Raw genomic sequence first — 24,403 nt, 5'->3', positions numbered from 1 at the left:
CTCTAGCATTTGAAGTTCTGTTTCTTCCCTGTCTTGTTCTTCCAGTACAGCCAAGACCTCCTGAGATGCAGCAGCTTCAGCCACAGCCTCTATTCTTTTGACTGAGTGGATGCTAGAGTGGTTGGAACTACATCTTGATCGACGAGACAGTGGCCTAGATACAGAACCTGTTGAGTCTAAGATTGATCCAACATCGGGCCAAGGTTCTTCGTCTTTATCTGCTTTATGCCCTTTAAGCTGTCTCTCTGCCCTTTGAATAATGAAACATGAGAGTGATATGCACGTATCAACCCTGCGCCGCAGGTCTGGTTCAGGGGTTTGTACTTGACGCAACTCTTCATAAATGACCTTCACATCAGAACAGGTCCGTTTCATGTTCTCAATAAGCTCGTTCAATTCATCCTCAGAAGCATCATCAGTTAATAATTCCTTGCCTATTCTTGCATGACACCTCGACTTTTCATAGTTAATTTTATATCGACGTTGTATTCCCTTCAGTCTTTCTCCTTGAAATGCTCTTCCCTTTTCTGTTAGGGTGCGCATTCTTTCACTTCTTCGTAGCTGTTCTACTTCTGTAGATTCGGTGTCTGTAGCTTCAGCAGATGGTTTAACATTTTTACGGCAGGTCTCAGTGCTTATGTCAGACATCTTGAGATAAGGGTAGTACAACTATGTAGATATTAAACTCAAATAGGGCTTCTTCTACGCTATGTGTAAGTGAAAGCTACAGTAAACTTAGTTTGAACAGCCATGAAAGTTTACATATGTGTGTAGGAATCTTCCAAATACATTGTAGACATCAAATTTACATCAAGATAACTGTCAGAATTTAAACTTCTCTAAACTTCACATTAACTTCAGTTTCAAAACAAAATAAGAAAAATAATATTTGCTTGGCACAAATATAAGTAAAACCTTGATCACAGCAGGAATATGGTTAGAAATGCATTAAATAACTTATCATTTATATAACAATAGGTTTTCACGTCAGTATTGTACCCTTTTATATTCACTGGAGGTGCTCCTTAAACTAGATTAATTCTCATAAAACTCAAAATTACTTAGAAATCTTTAGTTTTCACTTGTAATGAGGTACCTTTTTTCAACATTTACTAAAAATCATTAACTTTACTACCATTTGCTCTTTAAGCTTTATAACACGCAACGACTATGAATGCAAACACATTGGATTTATCTCCACATTAAGCACAGAATGCAAGGTTAACAGATCTGAGTCCTTAGTTGCAGTTTCCAAGCTAAACCACTTCTCACACCAAGTCAACTTTACTATTGTGGTAGAGCTCCTACTGGTTTTGGCTTGAAAATTTGCGCTTTAACACAGTCTAATCACCGTTGTTTGTAATCACTATGCGGACAACGCGTTATGGGCTCTGCTTATCTGCTGCATCGGATCCTCGTCGCGTCGTTTCTCCTACCCGTATTGAGCAGTCGAGTTCTCACTGTAGCTCTCTTCACAACAACACAGACACAGGTCGGTTCTTTTAAACGGGCGTTTATTGCTTGGGCTCTTGTTACTCACTCCGTCACGCCTCCGCGCCTCCACGCCGTGAGAACTATATAGTGAGTAATCAGTACAAAATACATCAGCGAATACACAGTAACTTTCATACACATACGACGAAATACAAAACATTTAGTGCAAACATGAAACAAAGGACATTTTACAAATAAAATACCTCGTTGGCCGCTTGTCATGAAAAGAGGTCCTTAAATCACTTTGGTTTTAGCTTTAGACGGTTCAGTATGAAACCCCTTTTTGCAACATGGCAGAGCCTCGCGAGAGACATCCGCCCACCTGCGCTTCATGGGGCATGTTCCTTCTCATGTTCTCCTGATAACCCCTAAGTGCGCTCTCGCGAGACATTACTTTACATACAGTACATATTAAAGTCACTTAATAACAAATAAATTGGAACATGTAAATTTACTATATACATCACGTTTTAAATTTAGATATTTAAAACTATATATTTATAAGGTTATGTAACACATTATAAAATCCATTATCTACAACATGAACTTTCCATTAAATATTGTTCAATAACATTTACATACACTGCTATCAGCTAAGTATCACTCACTATTTTAGTGCTTTGAGTACTGAGAAAAGCGCTATATAAATGTAATGAATTATTATTATTTATTATTAAATACTAAAGTACAAAAACGAAGTAGAAAGTAACACTAAACCGCAACACCGCCGGGAACACCGGCACACCGCATCTACTAAACACTAAGAAACACTAAAGGAAAAAATACTATTCAGTAAGTACCGCGTCTACTAAACAGTAAATCAGTAAAGGAGAAAGGACTAACCGCGTCAGCTGTGGAGCTCAGCTCAGAGAGAAATGAAGTGAATGGGAGGGGAGATGATCACGTGACTCCAACACCCGCCTTAACTCTCCGTCCCTCCACAAACACAGCCACACGGATCCCAACTCTCCTTTATAGATATAGATATTAACAATACCCGTGACCCTGTGTTCGGATTCAGCGGGTTGGATAATGGATGGATGGACATTAACAATAACAGCAGCTCTCTACTCAAAACGGTAAACTTGAGAAGCTGCTAGCATCGAACCCAGAAGCTCTTGATTGGGAGTCAGCAGTTGTGTGTGGCAACTGTTAACATTTGAATCTGATGATTGTATATAAAACCGTGTCAGAACTTGTGCGCGAACGAGACTGGAAAAACTGTAGACGTGGATGTGAGTGGTGTGCATGACTGAGAATGACTGGTGTGAAGCCTGAAGTCCAAATATCAAATAAACACTTTCACAAAAAGTACAAGTATAACAGAACAAGTGCGCTTTTATTCAAGAATAAAACTGAAAAAAAAAAAGAAAGCAGGTTGCGGTAAGCGGTTGATGCGACAGCTTGCGTTGTGCAATGCTATGAACTGCTAACTCCCAATCAAGAGCTTCTGGGTTCGATGCTGGTAGCTTCTCAAGTTTGCCGTTTTGAGTAGAGAGCTGCTATTATTGTTAATATTATATAATTAAAACATACATTTGATTTACGTCTGTAACAACCGCTGTAAATTTATAGTGCTTGTCAAAGTTAGCGTTCAAGCTCGCCCCGATCTGACACTGCTGTTTTCAAATAAAGACGCGCTATAACAGAGATGAACTCAGATCGGAGAAAACAGAAGCCCTCCCCGCAAGAAATGTCGACTCACATAAAATTACAACGCAGCTGCACCAGGCGTAAAGGCAAAAGTCCGGCGTCATCCTGCCAATCACCTGTCCTTCAAAGAAACAGCACGGCTTACAGAGCTCGCCAACGTTACACCGTCCAGATCTAAACACTAGCGTGGTGTATGTGCCCAAAAAAAGTCTAACTGCATTCTCGTACCATTGCTCGCGTACTAAAGTGTCAGCAGGTATTTTTCGTGGCATTACACGTGTAATTTGTGAGCATGCCCTTGACGATCAAACAGAGGAAGCTCAACAGTTCACTTGTAAGTAAATAAAGTAAAACTCGTAAAACTAAAAAAAAGACGCTAACTTTGACAAGTACTATACATTTACAGCGGCTGTTACAGTCGCAAATCAAATGTATGCTTTTATTATATAATATTAACAATAAGAACAGCTCATTACTCAAAACGTTTATTTTGGAAGACGTTAAGACTCGAACACAGAACCTTATGAGTAGGAGTCAGCAGCTCTAACCAGTATACTACCCAAGAAGGCAGGACAGGTGGCAGCACTGTTTCTTTTTCTTCGGTTATAGCCTTAGAAAAAAGCGCATTTGTTCTGTTATACTTTTATCTTTTGTGAAAGTGTATAAAGATATTTGGAATTCAGGCTTCACACATTATACACTTCATGCCTACATTTTGTCAATTATTACTAAAACATGAAAAACGTTTCTGTTTTAACGATGTGTTTATTGTGCATAATTCGTTGTAGACACGGAACACACTTGAAATGCAAGTGTTCCAAATAACGGTATAGTATTTATAAAAGGTGTCATTTTGCATGACTTCTCACTCTATACAGCTCTAAGCAACTGACAAGTAGGTAAGCAGACTTGAGCTGAGAAAACTGTGTGCCGGTGGAGGGATGTGATAGCAGACTGCTTGCTGTTTGTTGCTTATCAACACATTTGAAGGACAAAAGACGCTGACGGAGAAGTGCGAAGCGTTTTAAGGTGGGACGGATCTACGAGATTTTTCGTAGGCTCTGGTAATTCTAGTGTTAAAGTGCATGTTACAAAGTTGTCTAATTCAGGTTTCTTCCATCTCAGAAATATTTGGAAATTAAGGCATTTTCTAAATAAGCGGGATTCTAAGAAATTATTTCATGCATTTATTTCTAGTAGGATTGACTACTGCAATGTGTTGTTCTTTTAATGTTCAAATAGTACTTTGTACAACTTCCAGTTAATCCAAAATGCTGCTGCAAGAATTATTAGAAGAAAATACGAACACATAACTCAGTTCTTAAATCCTTACACTGGCTGTCAGTAAAATTTAGAGCAGTTTTCAATTTCCTACTTTTAACATATAAAGTCTTAAATGGCTGAGGTCCAGCTTACTTATTTGAATTTATCATGACTTACAAACCAGAGTGCACATTAACACTAGAATCCTTGAAGACTATGACAAAACTTGTAATCCCGAGACACCTTAAATCTCTTTGCACCTCTCCATCAGTGTCTTTTGTTTTGTAAATGTGTTGATCAGCATAAGCAGCAAGCAGCCTGCTATCCCACCCCTAAAACCCCAAACACCAATGAAGTTTTAGTTGTACACCAGGTTCTCTCAGAGCTCAAGTCTGTTTATTTGGGTGTGAGGTGCCTGGAATTGTAGAGGGTAAATAATATATCATTATCTGGAACACATACATTTCATGTGTGCTCCGTGTCTATAACGATCTGTGTAAACATAGGATGACAGGAAATGTGAGGCAGGAATTGTTTAATTAGTAAAAATAATGTTTTAGTAATAATTGACAATAGGTGTACATGAAGTGTATAATGTGTGAAGACTGAAGTCCAAATATCAAATAAACACTTGGTACAAATGGTACAAGTATAACAGAACAAATGCACTTTTATTCAAGAATATAACTGAAGAAAAATAAATTGGTTTAGGGTGCAAAGTAGATATCTGCTTGGGTGGTGCAGCGGTAACAACTGCTGTCTCATAATGAAGAGGTTGTGGGTTCGGGTCCTGGTATGATACTTGTAAAAGTTAGTGTTTTTTTTTATTCATTTTTATTCTCTCAGTCACATCTACCACCCAACCCAACCCCCCACCCCCGAACTGACATTACTTGTGCAAAATAATTGCTAAATGTATGTACTTCAAAATTTATGTGAAGATTAAAATCCACCAACCACAATACTTGATCATCATATACTGACTTTAGATAAACTCCGGTAAATTCAGTTGTGAATAGGGACTACAGCATAGGAGGTCTGAAATTTAATAGCAAAACATAAGAAAATAAGAAATTTGACAACCAAAAGGAGTCCATTCAGTCCATCAGGCCCATTTGTTTAGTTAATATCCATGCTGCCACAACATCTCATCAAGATTCTTCTTCAAGGTTCTCAATGTTTATGCTTCACCTCCATGTCTCAGTAGTTTGCACTCTTTGTGTAAAGAAGAGCTTCCTGACTTCAGTGTTAAATGCACTGCCCCTTAATTTCCAGTGATGTCCTCGAGTGTGTGATTCACTCTTAAGTCTAAAGAATGTTGCTGGTCTGCTTTATCAATGCCTTTGTGGATTTTAAATACCTGGATGAGGTCCCCACGCTGTCTCCTCTGCTCACACTAAACAGGTTTAACTCTCTGAGTCTGTCACACTTGGCCTTGTCCTGAAGTCCCGGGGTGCCCATGGCTGCTCTCATCTGCTCAGCTTCATGTGCTGCTTTGTCTTACTTCTGTTTCACTTGAATATCAGAACCTCAGAAGATTCAGTCACAATTTTAGAAGTTCTGTGTAGCTCCTCACATAAACTGCTCCAAGGCCTCTTGATTGACTGACATTTCATCATTTATGAAGTAAAAAGATTGTAATTTGCAGGCCAGTTTTCAGTAAATTCTCACCATCTGACTCTGCTCTCAATAAATGATATCAAGTATACATCCTAGTTGTGTGAATCAACAGAGCTTTACTCCAAGCAAGCAACATTATGTAGAATTTATGGGCTGTTGTTCTGTTTTTTAATTTGATGTGAATCACTTCACTAATAGAGGGACCACAGTGGAGGATCTGATTTTCATTCCTGGTATATTTATGTCATCTATTTTTTGACTGTTGGTTCATTTGGGTTTTTTGAATATGTTAATTCCTGAGATGCCCCAATGGTTAGGTTAACATATGGTTTAATATTTTCAGCAGTTGTTAAATTTAATATATTTACCCAAAAGTGTCTGATGTTCCAAAGGTTCTGTTGTGTTTGCATGAGGAAGAAGCATTTGATGGAGTTGAATGAGAATATTTGTGTACGGAAGTGTGCAAATATGAATTTCATCTCAATGTTTGTGCATTGGATTACGTTACTGTACAGCAGTTCAGAAGTCTTGGTTTGTATAAATAAGATCCATGGTGACTATTTGAATTTAGAATGTGGAACCAGACAGAGGGCGGCACGGTGGCGCAGTGGGTAGCGCTGCTGCCTCGCAGTTGGGAGATCTGGGGACCTGGGTTCACTTCCCGGGTCCTCCCTGCGTGGAGTTTGCATGTTCGCTGCGTGGGTTTCCTCCAGGCGCTCTGGTTTCCTCCCACAGTCCAAAGACATGCAGGTTAGGTGGATTGGCGATTCTAAATTGGCCCGGGTGTGTGTGTCCTGCGGTGGGTTGGCACCCTGCCTGGGATTGGTTCCTGCCTTGTGCCCTGGGATTGGCTCCAGCAGACCCCCGTGACCCTGTGTTCAGATTCAGCGGGTTGGAAAATGGATGTATGGAACCAGACAGGGATGTCCATTATCACCAATGCCTTTTGTAGTTGCTATTGAACCTTCACCTGTTCATTTACAGAAGTACTCAGAGATAAAATACATCATAAGGAAATGTGTTGTAAAAAAGCCTTCATGCTGATCTGGTGCGCTATATCTTAAATCCAAACCTGACATTGTTCATCCACATTCCAGCTTTTGTATAATTCCATAATGCTTCTGTGTTTACAGACGTTTCCTGCCTTATATGCCCTGTTTTTAAACCTGCCCCCCCTGCCCATCGACTCTCTATTATTATTATTATTATTATTATTATTATTATTATTATTATTATTATTATTATTATTATTATTATCAGTTTGTCTCTTTTAGACCAGTTTTCACTTTTCTTTACACCTTTCAGTCCACACAATGTGAGGTTTCTTATCTCTGATCCTAGCAGATAGTCGACCTTTACCCCTGAATTCTGTTCTGATTATTACACAATAAAGACTTTGGACAGGTGGTTTCTTATCACTTTGGTGTTTAAACACCCTGTGTTAATAAACAGCCAGAAATTACACCGATGAACTCTGTCTGTGTGTCATATTTTATAAGGTTTCACAGTTAATATTTGGATAAGCAAACTGCACCATTACTATCATATCATCTGCAAATTTGCTTTTTTCAAATTACTAAAAACTTGTAGATGTGGAGTACTGAATTGTGTGCACTGCTGCAGGCTCAGATCACTGGAGGCAGGTTGACAGTTAAAATACAGTTACAGACTTTATAAATGATAACAGGTACAAACATAAAAGTAAAGATTAGTTTAAAAACACAATTAACTAAACAACTTCAACTGAGTAACACTGAAGGATTAAACAGGACACGTCCATTAATATCATCATTGAGACATGGCCAGCTAACAAAAGAGGAGAGGAAATCAGAAACTCCAATCATCAGCATCCCTGGAGAAAATAAACCTCTGGATGGTCGATGGCCATTTATATGATGTAAAGACCTCAGCCTACTGGCCACCCACCTCCTGGTGGTCCTTCTATCGTACACGTCTGTGCTGGGCAGGCTAAGCAGTCCTTTAACTCTTCAATTCCAAGGCTCCCGATACCTCAGGTGCCTTAGTCATGGGCTACTAAACAGCTTGGCAGTGGAGAAGTTGGACAGCAGAATACTGAAACGAGAAAGGATAGAGAATAGAGAAGGTTTAGTAAGAGTTCATGATGATTATATAGCCTAACACTTTTATACAAATGACTAACAAACAGAGATGTAATAAGCACAGCTAACAGTCAGCCCTACCAGCTATGCCAGGCTAAAGTGGTGAGTCCTCAGCGTGAGAGTGAAGGGGCATCTCTTATATGAACAAGCAGATCAATCCACAGATTTGAGACCTTGCAGCGTAAAGTTCAAACACCCTCTGTTGTTTTATTAATCCTTGGACTCTTTAGTAGACTAAAATCATGAGATCTTAATGTGCACTCGGTGTGAATGTGCCGATAAGTTCAGATTTGTACAGTAAATGGGGCCTCAGCCATTTAAAGCTGTTTATGCCTGTTTGACACTCTTATCTGTATTTGGTGGTCTGTAGTCCACTCCTAAAGTCAGGCCTGTACCCTTGATGCTCATTACTCAAACCCATGTACCCTCACTATAGGTTCAGATTTTAAGTCAGTTATTTAAATCCTTCCTTAATTTAATTGTAGACCACCAACACACACTGTCATTTCTAAATCTTTGGTATCCATTATCTGTTCTCCCCATCCTCACCCCTGGGCCTTAGCCAGGTTTCATTTCACAGTCACATTATATTTATGTGTTCCTCCATATAACTGCTATTCTTTTGTTTTCTTTTTGATGACCTCACTTTTCAGATCTCCTATTTAAACAATATATTGCCAATTTGATTTTGATTTATGCTCTGTAGTCAAGACATTTCAAAGTTACCTTTTACACATTTTATTATTCTCATGGCCTGTTCCACTTCTTGAACTTTTAAGCCTGGCCTTTCATAAACTCACCTACTGCTACACGCTCATGTTATTTTTGTTCCTTTTCACTGTTATTATAGCTTTTCACTCTTTTGTAACTTACTATTACGATTATAGTCTTTTTATTTATTAGTCTTATATTTTTGTTTTCCAGTCAGTAGTTTGATTCTGTAGTCAGGTTTTCCTCCTGTGCTGCTTTTGTAAAATTACGAGGTGAGCCCTCCAGTCACTGTTCATTTCTCATCGTTCATTAAGTTATTCTCTTCTCAATTAAGGATCAATGTGCCATTAACTATGAAAAGCTTAAGCCTGAAGCAGCTTAAAAGGTCACCATTTATGTCAGCTTAAGGGCTGCTGGCCTGCCTGTCTTCTTTACCTGCTTTGAATTGACCTTCTGTGACTGAAGGACGTCGTTTTCTCTGAAGGAACTGAGTTAGCAGACAGGCAGCTTTTGTTTTGTTAGCACAGGGGCTGGGGCTTCCACTGACAGAAGACTCAGCAACCTTCCACAGGCATTCAGGGCTTTTAATTTTGAGAGCACTAGCCAAGCTCTCACATTGTCGTATGTGAGTACATATGAGCACTTAAATGGCAGTTACATTTATATATTAGGGCTCCTCAATACCTTAGGCACTAAAGTTAAAGTAAAATGCTTTGTGTTAACTTGTTTGAGCCATATAGGCCTCTAAGAGTTGATTATTGAAGGCTAGGGACATTTCCCTTTTTGAAGCAGATGCCCATGAGCTCGAGGGGTGGTCAGGGGAGCCTGCTTCAATTCCCAGGAGCTCAGGACCGAGGGCATCATGTATGGTGCATAAACATAAAAATATTGCGTACACCCATTTTCACACACACTTTGAGAAGAATGGAAATTAAACTTGGCGTAAAGCCAGGCATATTTTCACGGTAGCCCCTCACTTTGCGTACACACTTTTCTGCTCGGTTTTGCCAACTAGCGTCACCCAGCATCAAAGCAGTGCTACTGATTCTGTGGGGTCTCCCTTTTTCAGATTTGCATCAATGATGCAGGATTTATCACAAATATTAAAATTAATTGTATATCATAAGGCACTTGATAAGTTTATTGAGGATTTTCATATTGAATCTCATTGAACCAGACAATGGTAATAAAGGAACTCAATTAACTTCAATAGAAGAGATCATGTATTTATAGATGATGACATCTGGCTTCTAAGTTGATTTAGATTTCCAAGAGCTATATTCTGCAGCCGTGTGCTGTTAGAATACTAGCGTGTATACTTGATATCATTTTCATAATGAAATGCACTAAAGTATGTATATTAGATTTTACAGATAAATTGTTAACTTCATTTAAATAGTGTGTACTGTTAATAATTAAACATTATTGCTTGGTTGCTTTATGCTTGCTGGGACTGGTTTTAAAGAATTGGTTTTCTAAGCTTACAACTGGTTTGAGATTTATTACAGAGCTTATTGTGTGGAGATTGGTTACGTGGAGAAAGAAAAGAAAGGAGAGGAATTGGGGATTGGTATATTTGACAGATACAGTACTGCTGCAATAAATAATTCCATCCAGGGTTGCACGCTATCCCAGCAAGTATCTAGCGGGAGACAGGAACAATACCTGGACGGGGCGTCAGCTCATCTCTACTGCTGTGCCACTGTGCCCCATGTTTAATATATGCTTTGATGCATTTCATCATGAAAATCAAGTATACATTTTAGTATTCTAAAATGTTCAGAGAGCTGTAATATCATGAATGTAATAATTGCCTGCGTGCTCCTGTCTACGAAATAGAAAGCCATTTAAGAATCATGTACTGATTCAATCACATAGAACACATAGAATATGAAGAATTTAACATTCTACTTTAGTTACGATGAGATTTGAGAAACTCTAGTAAATTAAATATTAATTTTAAGATGCAGTTTATGACATTCTACTTTAATGACAAAATAAACTACGAGATTAAAGTAGAAATTTGAGATTAAAATCGACATTTCAACCGTTTTTTTCTTCACTTTGTCCCTATTTTTTTCTTTTTTTTGTACACTGATATGCTTTCGTATGACACTCAGACAGTGGGCTATGGCTCTCTGAGTAGGACCTCCACTTCGCATTCAGTGAAATTCTTCTTTGTTTAAGTGCTCTTGCAATTGTCTTTTAAGATAACACAGAACAAAAGGGGCTATTTATATTGATTTGCATATTCAAATATGCAAAATTCCGGGAGGAGTTGGGATGTGGCAGAAGGGGTATCCGTTAATAAGGGCGCACACAAAAAGGCGACCTTCAAAAGGGTGACCTCAATTGGGCGCGGCGAATAAAAGCACACATAAATAAAAGCGATCTTCAAAAGGGCGACCTCAATTGAGCGCCGAATAAAGGCGCGCATAAATAAAGGAGTGTTTCAAAAGGGTGACGTCAATTGGGCGCAGCGAATAAAGGCAAACGCAACAAAATTATTACAGAAAATTTATTAGATAAAGGCGATGATTGAACGTATAAAAAGGTGAAAGCAAGAATATTAAAACATCCAATTAATTAATGCATGAACTTCTAACGAACTACTTCAAACGAACTATTTCTAAAGCTCTCTATATTTCGTTGTTTTCAAAATTACAGAAAATTAGATTAAGGCAATGACTGAATGTATAAAAAGGTGAAAGCAAGTTACACTTGAAGCTGTAGATTATGTGCAATCCTATATTCAGTACATTTCCAGATGTGTTTCCCGTTGATAGTTTTCTCCTTTCTGAATGTACTGTATAGCCTTCGACTTCGAGTAGATCTGCACCTTTGTTGCTCTTCACATATTCCAGAGCCATTTCAACTAAATTATCTACGAACGGCTTTATTTGCCGTGCTCAATTAAGGTCACCGTTTTGAAGCGCTCCTTTATTTACGCGTGCATTTATTCGGCGCTCAATTGAGGTCATCCTTTTGAGGCGCTCCTTTATTTGCGCGCGCATTTATTCGGCGCTCAATTGAGGTCGCCCTTTTGAAGCTCGCCTATATTTACGGGCGCATTTATTCGGCACTCAATTGAGGTCGCCCTTTTGAAGGTCGCCTTTTTGTGTGCGCCCTTATTGAATAGAACTGGCAGAAGGCACATGCACTTGTGTTACATTTCACGTTCATTGGGATTTATAAACAGGAAGTGCGTGGACCTTAGTGTGCACACAATTTTCTGGATTTTTTTGTGCATCCACACATTTCTTTTCAAGTCTGTATGCCATATTTTAGTGTTGGTTCTATGCACAGCATTATACGTGATGTATAAATGGTGTGTACTCACAAAAACATTGCATACGTATAAAAACTAAACTTGGCATTAAGCCAAGCACATCTTCACACCACCCTTACCCTGTGTGTACACAAGTTTCCACTTGGTTTTGCAAACTGGCGGCACCCAGCATCAAAGCGATGCTACTGTTCCTGTGTGGTTTCCCTTTATTTATTAGATTCACATCTCTGACGTCCCTCCTCGAACCGCCACCTTATCGTGGTGGAGGGGTTTGCGTGTCCCAATTATCCTAGGAGCTCTGTTGTCCGGGGCTTTATGCCCCTGGTAGGGCCACCCAAGGCAAACTGGTCCTAGGTGAGGGATGAGACAAAGAGCGGTTCAGCAAACCTTCTATGATGAATGAAAACTTTGTACGCCGTTTTCCCTCACACGGACGTGGGTCAAAGCCCGAAGAGGCAACGTGGGTCCCCCTTCCCATGGGCTCAGCACCTATGGGAGGTGCTGAGGAAGTCGGGTGCAGTGTGAGTTGGGTAGTGGCCGAAGGTGGGGACCTTGGTGGTCCGATCCTCGGCTACAGAAGCTGGCTCTTGGGATGTGGAATGTCACCTCTCTGAAGGGGAAGGAGCCTGAGCTAGTGCGCAAGGTTGAGAGGTTCCAGCTAGATATAGTCGGGCTCACCTCGACGCACAGCTTGGACTCTGGAACCAATCTCCTTGAGAGGGGCTGGACTCTCTACCACTCTGGAGATGCCCCCAGTGAGAGGCGCCAAGCGGGTGTGGGCATACTTATTGCCCCCCGACTTGGAGCCTGTTCATTGGGGTTTACCCTGGTGGACGAGAGGGTAGCCTCCCTCCGCCTTCGGGTAGGGGGACAGGTACTAACTGTTGTTTGTGCGTATGCGCCGAATAGCAGTTCGGAGTACCCACCCTTTTTGGAGTCCCTGGAGGGGGTGTTAGAGGGCATACCTCAGTTCAATGATTGACTTTGTGGTCGTGTCGTCGGACTTGCGGCCACATGTCTTGGATACTCGGGTGAAGAGAGGGGCGAAGCTGTCAACTGATCACCACTTGGTGGTGAGTAGGCTTCGATGGTGGGGGATGATGCCGGTCAGGCCTGGTAGGCCCAAACGTGTTGTGAGGGTCAGCTGTCAGAAGTAGCTTCAATTCCCACCTCCGGCAGAACTTCGACCACATCCCGTGGAAGGTGCAGGACATTGTGTCCGAATGGGCCATGTTCCGTGCCTCTATTGTTGATGCGGCTGACCGGAGCTGTGGCCTTAAGGTGGCGGCAATCCCCGAACACTTTGGTCGACACCGGCGGTGAGGGATGCCGTCAAGCTGAAGAAGGAGTCCTACAGGACTGTTTTGTCCTGTGGGACTCTGGAGGCAGCTGATAGGTACCGGCAGGCCAAGCAGAATGCAACTTCGGTGGTTGCTGAGGCAAAAACTCAGGCGTGGGAGGACTTTGGGGAGGCCATGGAAAATGGCTTTGAGGAGATTCTGGTCCACCATCTGGCGTCTCAGGAGGGGGAAGCCGTGCAGTGTCAACACTGTATATGGTGGAGATGGTGCGCTGCTGACCTCGACTCGGGATGTTGTGGGTTTTTGGGGGAATACTTCAAAGACCTCCTCAATCCCACTAACATGTCTTCCAATGAGGAAGCAGAGCCTGGAGATATGGAGGTGGGCTCCCCCATCTCTGGGACTGAGGTCACCGAGGTGGTCAAAAAACTCCTTGGTGGCAGGGATGAGATACACCCGGAGTTCCTCAAGGCTCTGGATGTTGTAGGACTGTCTTGGTTGACATGCAACATCGCATGGACATCGGGGACAGTGCCTCTGGATTGGCAGACCGGGGTGGTGGTCCTCCTCTTTAAGAAGGGGGACCGGAAGGTGTGTTCCAAATACAAGGATTGTACTCCTCAGCCTCCCAGAAAAAGTCTATTCGGGGGTCCTGGAGAGGAGGGGCCGTCAGATAGTTAAACCTCAGATTCAGGAGGAACAGTGTGGTTTTCGTCCTGGTCGCGGAACAGTGGACCAGCTCTACACCCTTAGCAGGGTCCTGAAGGGTGCATGGGAGTTTGCCCAACCAGTCTAAATGTGTTTTGCGGACTTGGAAAGGGCGTTCGACCGTGTCCCTCGGGGAATCCTGTGGGGGGTACTCCGAGAGTATTGGGTACCGGACCCCCTGATAAGGGCTGTTTGCTCCTTGTACGATCGTTGTCAGAGCTTGGTCTGCATTGCTGACAGTAAACTGTTTCCAGTGTGGTGCCCGGCGGGCATCCATGCCCGGCCGGGACGCCTAGGAGGAGTGGAGGAGGGCTTGTGCCTCCTCCAGGATACGAGGGGGCATCCTCCCTGGTGGCTTTGGGGACCACGGGTACGGAGCTTGGAAGCTCAGCCCTGTAGGGGCCCGTGGTCACCGCCAGGGGGCGCCCCAATGCCTTGGGAGTGTTGGCCCTCAGTACTTCCGCCACACTGGGAAGTGCTGGGGGGAAGAAACTTGAGAGCACCCGGTGGACTTCCGGCAACACCTTGGGAGCTTCCGCCACACAGGGGTGTGGCTACGGAGGCCCTAATGATGCACCTGGAGCCCATCCGGGGCACATAAAAGGGGCCGCCTCCCTCCAGTCGAGGCGAGAGTCGGGAGGAAGAAGACAAAGCATATTGGAGAGGAGTGGAGGCGGACCAGGAAGAGAAAGGCATTGTGTTGTGGCCAGGACTTTGAAAGGGTGATTGGTGCTTTGGCACTGGGTTTGTGCACTTGGACTTGTAAATATTATGTATAATAAACGTGTGTTGGGTGACATGAACGTGTCTGCCTGTCTGTGTCCGAGCCAGTCTCCACACCAGCTAGAGTTGGACTCCACCAGGGCTGCCCTTTGTCACCGATTCTGTTCATAACTTTTATCGACTTTTATGAGCCTGCCAAATTTCAGCTATCTACCTACACGGGAAGTTGGAGAATTAGTGATGAGTGAGTCAGTGAGGGCTTTGCCTTTTATTAGTATAGACTAGTAAAATACTCACGCTTCGCAGCGGCGAAGTACTGCCTTAAAATTGTTATTAAGAAGAAAAGTAAACATTTTTAAACTGAGGGAAAATATGCAAATAGTTATTTGTTAAGGATCTCTTTGTATGCCATGTTGTCAGTTCACCCCTCCGGTTGTAATATGACCAAGCTGTGCGCTGAGCTTACTCTTGAGCATGCAACGTATAGTTGGCCATGTGAAAAGCAATCTTGCCTCAAATCAATGCCAACCTTTTGTATGGTCTGTCCCTGAGACTTATTAATTGTCATTGCGAAGCAGAGCCTTACTGGAAATTGGAGGCGTTTGAATTGAAATGGGAGATCAGAGGGTATAATGGGGATGCGAGGAATAAAAACTCTCTCCCCTGAGCCACTGCCAGTAAAAATAGTTGCCTCAATTAGGTTCTTTTGCAGACACATGACCTGAAGTCTCGTGACGTTACAAAGTTTCGGTGGCTGTAAGCAAATCCACAATCGGCTTTTTTGAGCCAAACCTGTAGTTTTCTTATGAGATGCTTTTTATTATTGGGATCGTACCTAGAAACAGAAGCTCTATTAACTTGTGGATTTGCATGCGAACATTTAGCAGCAGCATGTCTATTAACTTGTCGATTTTTCTGCGAGTATTTGGCGGCAGCGTCACGAAGTTGTTTCCGTCTAACTGCATCAGAAAATGTACCACAACGTCTGACATGCCTCCTTTTTACTGTTTTCTCACAGCTTGGATTGCTGCTGTCATAATCGGTTTGAGTTTCATGGTTTGTTTCAATTACGTTAGTATTTACAGGACTTGTTGTGTTGAAGTGACATTCGGCATCTGTCAAGCATTGTAAGCATACAACCGATTTCATCAATAACTTTGCATCCAGCTTTTGAGAGTTGAAACATTCATAAACATCAAAGTGTCCACTACTCAAATCATCACCTGTGAATCTAAGATGCTTAAGAGGCATTGGTGGTTCTCCAAACATGTGAAATAGGCAGGTAGCCAACTACGTGGGAGGCCGGGGGATGCAGGACGCAACCCCGCCGCACACGGCGACCGAGCTGCAGGCTATGGACGTATATATGTACATAAGTAGGATTCAGTTATGACCATTACACGTAGAATTTCATGAAGAAACCTGCTTAACTTTTGTAAGTAACCTGTAAGGAATGAGCCTGCCAAATTTCAGCCTTCTACCTACACGGGAAGTTGGAGAATTAGTGATGAGTGAGTCAGTGAGTGAGGGCTTTGCCTTTTATTAGTATAGATTCTGGGTGGTGGCAGGGTGGTGGCAGGCACGTGCACATGCATTACTTTGCCAGCTTAATTTTCAGACAACAATACAGATTTTTATACCAGATCGGTCGAGGCCCGGGTTAACAACGACCGTGACCAGTACTGTTAGCCAACAGAGTGTTGGTGGAAATTGGGCTACTGTTGGCTGCAGAAGAAGGAGAAAAAGAGGGGGGAGACATGTCCGAAGGCAGGAGGAGAGGAGGAAGGTAAAGAGAGTGGCACTGATGGTAGGAACTTTGAATGTTGGCAGTATGACTGGTAAGGGGAGAGAGTTATCAGATATGATGGAGAGAAGGAAAGTTGATATATTGTGTGTTCAGGAGACTAAATGGAAGGGGAGTAAGGCCAGGTGGATCAGAGGGGGATTCAAATTGTTCTATCATGGTGTTGATGGAAGGAGAAATGGGGTAGGAGTTATTCTAAAGGAACAGCATGTCAAGAGTGTTTTGGAGGTGAAAAGAGTGTCAGATAGAGTAGTGATTATGAAGCTGGAAATTGAAAGTGTGATGATGAATGTTGTTAGTGCATATGCCCCACAAGTTGGGTGTGTGATGATATGAGAAAGCAAATTTCTGGAGTGAGTTGGATAAAGTGGTGGACAGTGTACCCAAGGGACAGAAAGTGGTGATTGGAGTGGATTTTAATGGACATGTTGGTGAAGGGAGCAGAGGAGATGAGGAGGTGTTGGGTAGGTATGGTGTCAAGTAGAGTAATGAAAAAGGTCAGATGATAGTGGATTTTGTGAAAAGGATTGACATGGCTGTGATGAATATGTATTTTAAGAAGAGAGAGGAACAAGGGGGGACTTTGAAGACGACACCTGGAAGGGCCACAAGCTGACTGATCCTGATGGAAATCTTAAGGAGAAATTCTGTGAGAAACATCAGAGACGTCTGGAGATATTTTGTACTACAGAAGAGCTGTGCATCTGCTTGATGTGTGAGGTGAATGGACATGAAGGTCATAAAATGGTTGCACTAGAGACGAAAAGAGAAGAAAAACAGGTGAGGAGGGATTAATGTCTAATGGAAACAAATGAAGTAAAAGAGTTAAGGGATTTATCAGTGTAATATAATAGAGAAATCCATTCATCTGCTTTATAAACTTGATTGTGCACATATAGATAGTATGGAACTGGGGCCCATCCTGGTCAGACTGGTGCAAGACATGAAACAGCCCAAGATGGGACCCCAGTGTTATCCATGGACAGTCGAGTGGGCTGAGAGACTTCATTAAACTGAGCTGAGGTTCTTTGTTTGATCTCAGGACTTTGTTTGATCTCAGGACTCATACAAAAACACATTACAGTCACATGTCAGTTAATATTGGTGTTCAGAATGAACTTTAGGATACTTATAATATTGTTAAACTTCATATTGTATTACAGTATAGCTGTTTTCAAATTAATTAATGAATTATGCACTCCATTAGATAGATAGATAGATAGATAGATAGATAGATAGATAGATAGATAGATAGATAGATAGATAGATAGATAGATAGATAGATAGATAGATAGATAGATAGATAGATAGATAGATAGATAGATAGATAGATAGATACTTTATTAATTCACAAATTAGAGATCAGAGATGATTTAGTGGTGGTGTAATAAGAACATTTAGAACACCCTGACTGATAATTCTACCTGATGTATAATAGTGAGATGGACTCTGACTTTTCACAATGTGGCCAAACCCAACAAGTCCAGTAGGCATGTAAAACATTTGAAAATGTGTCTGATTTCACACCTAAATCAATATTAATATAAGATCACAACAGTAATATTACACATTAATAACATCGAGTCAACCCTGTTAAGTGGTAAACTCAGCTGGATGAGCCTGTGGTTTCCTGGAAAGTGGACTCTCTGTCCAGCAGACCACTGTAACACCACAAGGAACATGCCTGTCACCCTTTCTGTTACCACTATACACCTTGGACTATAAAAATAACATCAGGTCAGATAACTTGCAAACATTCTCAGGTGAGTCTTCAATAATGGAATTTATTGAAACAAAGAATAGGAGTCAGCTGGAGAACTTTGAGAACTGTATCTGGTTTAAAGGTGACATATTGGACTCCTTATCCCTGCCTACCACCTACACTTTGGGGCTTATACCACCAGACAGTGTGCCCCCCTCACCTCATCTCTGTGGTGTGGTTGTCATCATCTCTCCCTTATTCTCTGGATTGTGGTGTCCTCTTGTGCCACTTTAGGTGTGCCCACCATCTCTCTGAAGGTCACCTGGCTGAGCTCCTCCAGTTCTCTATCACAGCACATGCTAGATAACCTTAAATGTCTTAGTTATGTTACCCACCTCCACACCATTGCTTCAAAGTTCTCACTAATGTGACAGGATTTCAGTTTTTCTTTATCTTAGCTTGCTTCTTCTTCCCTTCTGAACCCATGAACAGGTGAATGCGCCCTGCACAGTTTCCTACTGTGTTTGTATTTGTTGTATTTGTGACATTTTTGTTTTCAGAAATGACATTCTTCTGCTCTGAGTTCACCAGCCCACCTGTACTGTGTTGTCCTGCAGACCTCAATGATTGATTTGTATCCTTGAGCTGTAACCCCCTGGTTTGTCTTGCAGATCCTGCTTGTCTTTATTGACCTTCTCAATTGCCTGTTCAATTCTCAGTCCTTTCACAGTTGTTACTTCACTCATCGCTAGTAATCAAGGCTGATTGTGGTCCTCATCTATACCACAATACAGCCAATTTCCAATTTCTCTGGATTTCAGATATTATGCATTTTATATGTTTTCACTATTTTCTCATTTGATTTTCTGCCATCTGCTGCCTTAAGGCCATAGATGCCTCTCAAGGTGGCAACACAAGGAACCAATGGGTGATACCAGAGGTAAGGGATGCCATCAGCCTTCCATGGGAGACTCCTGAAGCAGCAGAGGGTTGCCGACAGGCCAAAGGTCTACTACTTTGGTGGTCAGGGAAGCATAAACCCAGGTGTTGGAGGTTTTTAGATAGACCATGGAAAGAGACTATCATTCTAGCAAACCGTCAGGCGTCTCAGAAGGGGAAGGCAGGGTTTCACCCAGGCTGTTATAACCAAGGTTTGACCCATACTGAGGGTGTAGTCTGGGAGTGGAAGGAACACTTTGAGGAGCTCCTGAAACCAACAGAAATGCTGTCTGAGGAGAAGACAGATCCAGAAGCTGATGGGGAATCAATACTCATGTCCGTGAGGGAGGTCATTGAGGTAGTTAAGCAACTCCACAGTGGCAAGTTCCCTGGGGTGGATGAGATCTGCCCAGAAATGCTGAAGGATTTGGACATTGTTGGGCTGTTATGAATGATGTTTCTTTTCAGTGTTACATGGTAATTGATATTTGTGCCCCTGAAATGACAGACCAGGGAGGTGGTCCCTATTTTTAGAAATGAAACTCTGCTCAGTCATGGAACCTCAGATACAGAAGGAGTAATGTTAATTACATTCAGAATGTTTGAACACTGGACCAGCTCTTAACCTTCATAATAATCTTTGGGGGCCTGGGAGTACGCCAATCAGTCTACATGTGTTTTGTGGACTTTGAGAATGTGAATGACTGTGTTCCTGTAGGGATTCAGTGGAGTGTGCTGGGAAATTCTGGGATTACAGGGTCCTTAATAAGGGCTATTCAGTTCCTGTATAATCACAGTGAGAGCTGTGTCCACATACTCTGTAAAACATCAGCACCATTCCCAGTGAATGTGGAACTCTGCCATGGCTGTGCTTTGTTTCCAATGCTGTTTGAGATTTTCATAGATGAAATCAATGCACAGCAGGGTAGGGGAGGGCATCTAGTTTGGTGGCATTAGAATTGTGTCACTGGTTTTGTGTTCCAGTTGTGAATGTCAGCATTCATTGGGACGGTTTGTCACCAAGACTGAAGCGGCAGGGATAAGGATCAGCAGCGTTAAATCTGAGGTCATTGTCCTCAGTAGGAAAAAGTACAAGGTGAGTTACTACTTCAAATGATGGAAAAAGAATGGAAAGATCAACAGATATACAGGGGAGGTGAACACAGTTATGCTGTTGCTATACTGATCTGTTGTGGTGAAGAAAGAGATGAACCAGAAGATCAAGCCTCCATTTACTAGTTGATCTACGTCCCTCCCTCACCTATGGTCATGAGCTTTGGGTGATGACTGAAAAGACAAGATGGTGGGTACAAGCAGAGGAAATGAGCTTTGTCTGTAGTGTGGCTGGGCTCTCTGTTAGAGACAGGCTGAGAAGCACAGATATCTGGGAGAGGCTCGAAGTAGACCTGTTGACCCAACGCATCGAGAGGAGAAAATTAAGGTGGTTCAGACATCTTGTGGTGATGCCTCCTGGATGAGTCTCTGTGGAGGGTTATATGAGTATAACGAGTTGAGAGAAGACACTGTGGAAGACCCAGGGCTCACTGGGAGGATTATGTTTCCCAGATGGCTCAGGGAATGCTTTAGGATCCCACAGTATGAGTTGGCAAGTGTGGCTGAGGAAAGGGACGTATGGGCCTTACTGCTAAGACTGTTACCCCACAGCCTGGTCTTGGAGAAGTGGTTGAAAATTAATGAATCAATAAATGATTTAACACCAATTTTATCTGAGCTCATCAGACTCTTCATGAGTCTTTAAGTTTCATTTCTTACTGAACTGCTCAGAATCACTAAATCTTAGTGGCCTCAATCATCTCATTTGAGTCAAAGAAATAATAAAGAATTTCACAATGTTCTCGCAAGAGTGAACTCTGTAATGGCCTTGTAGATCCTATAATTACAGCCATTATGTTTAAAAGTCCTTCTGGGATTTCAAGATGCTAAAGGCATGTCATCTTACTAATAGTTCTTTTTTTAATGTAGGAACGTCTAATATCCTGATCGCAGATGTGATGTCTTCTAAATATGAAGAACTAACTCAGACACCCGTTTGTCTTTGAGCAGTTTTCTTTATCTGTAATACTCTTTAAGCACATAGTCTAGTTTCAATTTAAAATGTAAATTAAACTTTGCTTTTAGTGTTTCTAGTTATTCATATTTGTTGTGTCAAGTCTCAGTGTCAATGTAAAGACAAGTGTGACAGAAAAAGTAAGCTGTGCCATGAAATGTAAAACAATTGTACTGTATGTGTTTAACCCTAACCATAACCTTAATTGCAGGGTACAGAAAGACAACAAGAAATTAAAAAGTGAAATTAAATTCTGATAAGACCACACATGTCCTCTTGTGTTCATAAACAGAAAGAACTGGGTGTGACACTGAGTGAAATCAGGAGGAGACTTGAGAAGAGAAAGAAGAAACTGAAGGAGTATTGGACAGTGATGGAGCAGATGAAAGTGAGATAAGTTAAGATGACACTTCATATAAGACACATAAGAAATTAAATTGGAAGAGTTGGCACAGCTTCTCTACTAATAAAATGTAAGGGCAGGGAAAAGGGGGATAAGGAGAGGACATTTCATTGTGACCTTCATGCCATTTCACCATCCAGTGTTTATTGTGTTATTCCTTACAAATTCAGACAAAATGACCTTAATGTCCATTGGATTGTCACCCCAGAGCCTAAACAAGTACCCCCTCCACATTACCTTGTACTGCAGTTTGGCACTGATGTTCTGAATTGGACTAGTTGTGGTGACATTCCTTAATTGTCTCTTCACAGCTTTATTTAAATCCACAGCATAATGTGTTAAATTTAGTGGTCACTTTGTAGCGAGCTCCCCTTTTTGTTGGATGAGGAGCCCTACACACACAAAATATCTCCTACTCTTAGGAAAAAAAATAATTCTATTAGGAACAGCAACCGACAGAACCTAAGCCTCAATTTGGAGTCCCCAGATGAAATGAACTTTGGTGAATTTATGCTTGTGAAATAATCACCCAATCAATCTTTTCATCAATCACAAATCGTATTATATCTAAAACAACAATAAACCCCCTTTAAACAATTCCTATAAACACTATACCTATACAAACCCCTTGAACACTCTAATATATTACCCAGAATTCGGCACAGCAGCAAAAAAAGCAAGAAAGCCAGAAGGAAAGAAAGAAAAAAATGAAAAAACAAACATCCTATTTATAAACAACAAACCTATATCTTCACAATTACTTAGATCTATATTGGTGGCTGTGTTTGTGTGTTTGTGGAGGGACGGAGAGTTAAGGCAGGTGTTGGAGTCACGTGATCATCTCCCCTCCCATTCACCTCATTTCGCTCCGAGCTGAGCTCCACAGCTGACGCGGTTAGTCCTTTCTCCTTTAATAATAATTCATTACATTTATATAGCGCTTTTCTCAATACTCAAAGCGCTATCCACACAGGGAAGCGAACCCACAGTCTTCTTACTGCAAAGCAGCAGCACTACCACTGCGCCACCTGTGAGGATGTGTTGTTTACAGGGAGCAGCGGCAACAACATGCGTGCGCCAGTGTCCCCTCACCTATACTGATTTACTGTTTAGTAGACGCGGTACTTACTTAATAGTATTTTTTCCTTTAGAGTTTCTTAGTGTTTAGTAGACTCAGTGTGCCGGTATTCCCGGCGGTGTTGCGGTTTGGTGTTACTTTCTACTTCGTTTTTGTACTTTAGTGTTTAATAATAAATAATAATAATTCATTACATTAATATAGCGCTTTCCTCAGTACTCAAAGCGCTAAAATAGTGAGTGATACTTATCTGATAGCAGTGTAGAAGCAGCACAGCACAACGGAGCCGGTAGGACAGGCGGGTATGGTAGTGTAGGTGAGCGGCGATAGCAAGCAGCAGGAGGAGGAAGCAGGATTTGGATGTTCCAATACACAGCTATAAACAGTAACGCTTGGTAATTACAGGCGTGATCGCCCCGGAGCCATAAGCCATAAACCAGGATAGTATGAACATCAGATCAGTTCCCGTCGTAGAGTACTGTAAGATGAAATGGGAGCAGATCAGCAGGCTTTGTTTCCTTACAAACCTCCCATAGTTTATGAAGACGCACAGCAACAATTAAATCATACAGATTCTGGTGTATTCGCAATTGCATTTGCCGTGTGAATTTCTTTAGGTATTGACCCAAGTGATCAAGTTTTTACTATTTCTTCAATGCGAAATCACTTACAAATAATTTTTGTTACTCGAGAATTGCTTCCATTCCATGTCGAAAGTAGCCGACTGGCGACACCAGTTACAAGTATTCAGTGCGTTCAAAGACCTGTACGAAGTACGGCGACTAACACAGTCACTCATAAAAGGGGAGATGACTCGGTGTAGGAAATGGGGATTGAAACTACCTGGGAGGACATGCAATCAACGAGGCGATTAAACGGATCTCAAGAGACGTCTTCTAGGTGGGAAAAAAGGCACTTGGCTGCTAAAACCATATATATACATAAATATATACATCTATATAAATAAAAATGTAAATGTTCGTTTGTTCAAAACCTTAAATCTCCAAAAGTTCTTCACCGATTGCTTTGAAATTTTGATACAACGTTGCATTCGAATATGCGAGTGTTTTTATATACATATTATAAAGATGTCATTGAAAACATAGCGCCATCTGTTGGATGTAAAAGCAACACACACTATACTAAATTTTTTTACGATTCTATTTCAATGTTTCGATCAAATACATTTGTAAGTACGTGAATAAAGGCAGCGACATAGCAGTTTTTTGCGTGCAACCATAAAAAAGTGATAGGAATGCGGTCATACATATCGATGAAATCGCACAGTATTAGGCTGGAAGATACATAAGCAGCAATGAAGCTGTATGGCGAATTCTTTCATTTCCCATACATGAACGAAGAACAGATGTTGTTCACATAGTAGTACATCTAGAAAATGGACAACGCGTTTATTTCACAGCTGCAAATGTGCAACAAATAGCCCTGAATCCACCGGCTACAACGTTAAGTGCTTTCTTTACGTTATGTCAAAATGACGCATTTGCGAAAACGCTGCTGTATTCAGAA

The 24,403-nt window shown here is 41.6% G+C and overlaps 3 protein-coding genes across 4 annotated transcripts in view; all 3 read right to left on the bottom strand.

The window, feature by feature from the left end:
- The window catches only part of LOC114652503 (gastrula zinc finger protein XlCGF26.1-like), a 39,472-nt gene extending 37,107 nt beyond the window's left edge, over positions 1–2,365 (bottom strand). The window contains exon 1 of one of the 2 annotated variants that reach the window (XM_051927847.1): positions 2,338–2,365. The gene's annotated coding sequence lies outside the window, so the exon portion shown is untranslated. Of the gene's footprint in view, positions 1–1,436; positions 1,753–2,337 lie in introns of those variants that run through there. The other variant, XM_028802871.2, reaches the window with a different exon arrangement.
- Positions 1–24,403, bottom strand: part of LOC114652530 (zinc finger protein 664-like) — a 366,114-nt gene that overhangs the window by 126,727 nt on the left and 214,984 nt on the right. The window lies entirely within an intron of this gene.
- The window catches only part of LOC114652512 (tripartite motif-containing protein 16-like), a 979,029-nt gene that overhangs the window by 869,064 nt on the left and 85,562 nt on the right, over positions 1–24,403 (bottom strand). The window lies entirely within an intron of this gene.

Source organism: Erpetoichthys calabaricus, chromosome 5 (assembly GCF_900747795.2).
Source record: "Erpetoichthys calabaricus chromosome 5, fErpCal1.3, whole genome shotgun sequence".
NCBI classification, from domain to species: Eukaryota; Metazoa; Chordata; class Cladistia; order Polypteriformes; family Polypteridae; genus Erpetoichthys; species Erpetoichthys calabaricus.
The sequence above is the reverse complement of the archived record's forward strand: the minus strand, read 5'-3'. Positions and strand labels throughout refer to the sequence as shown.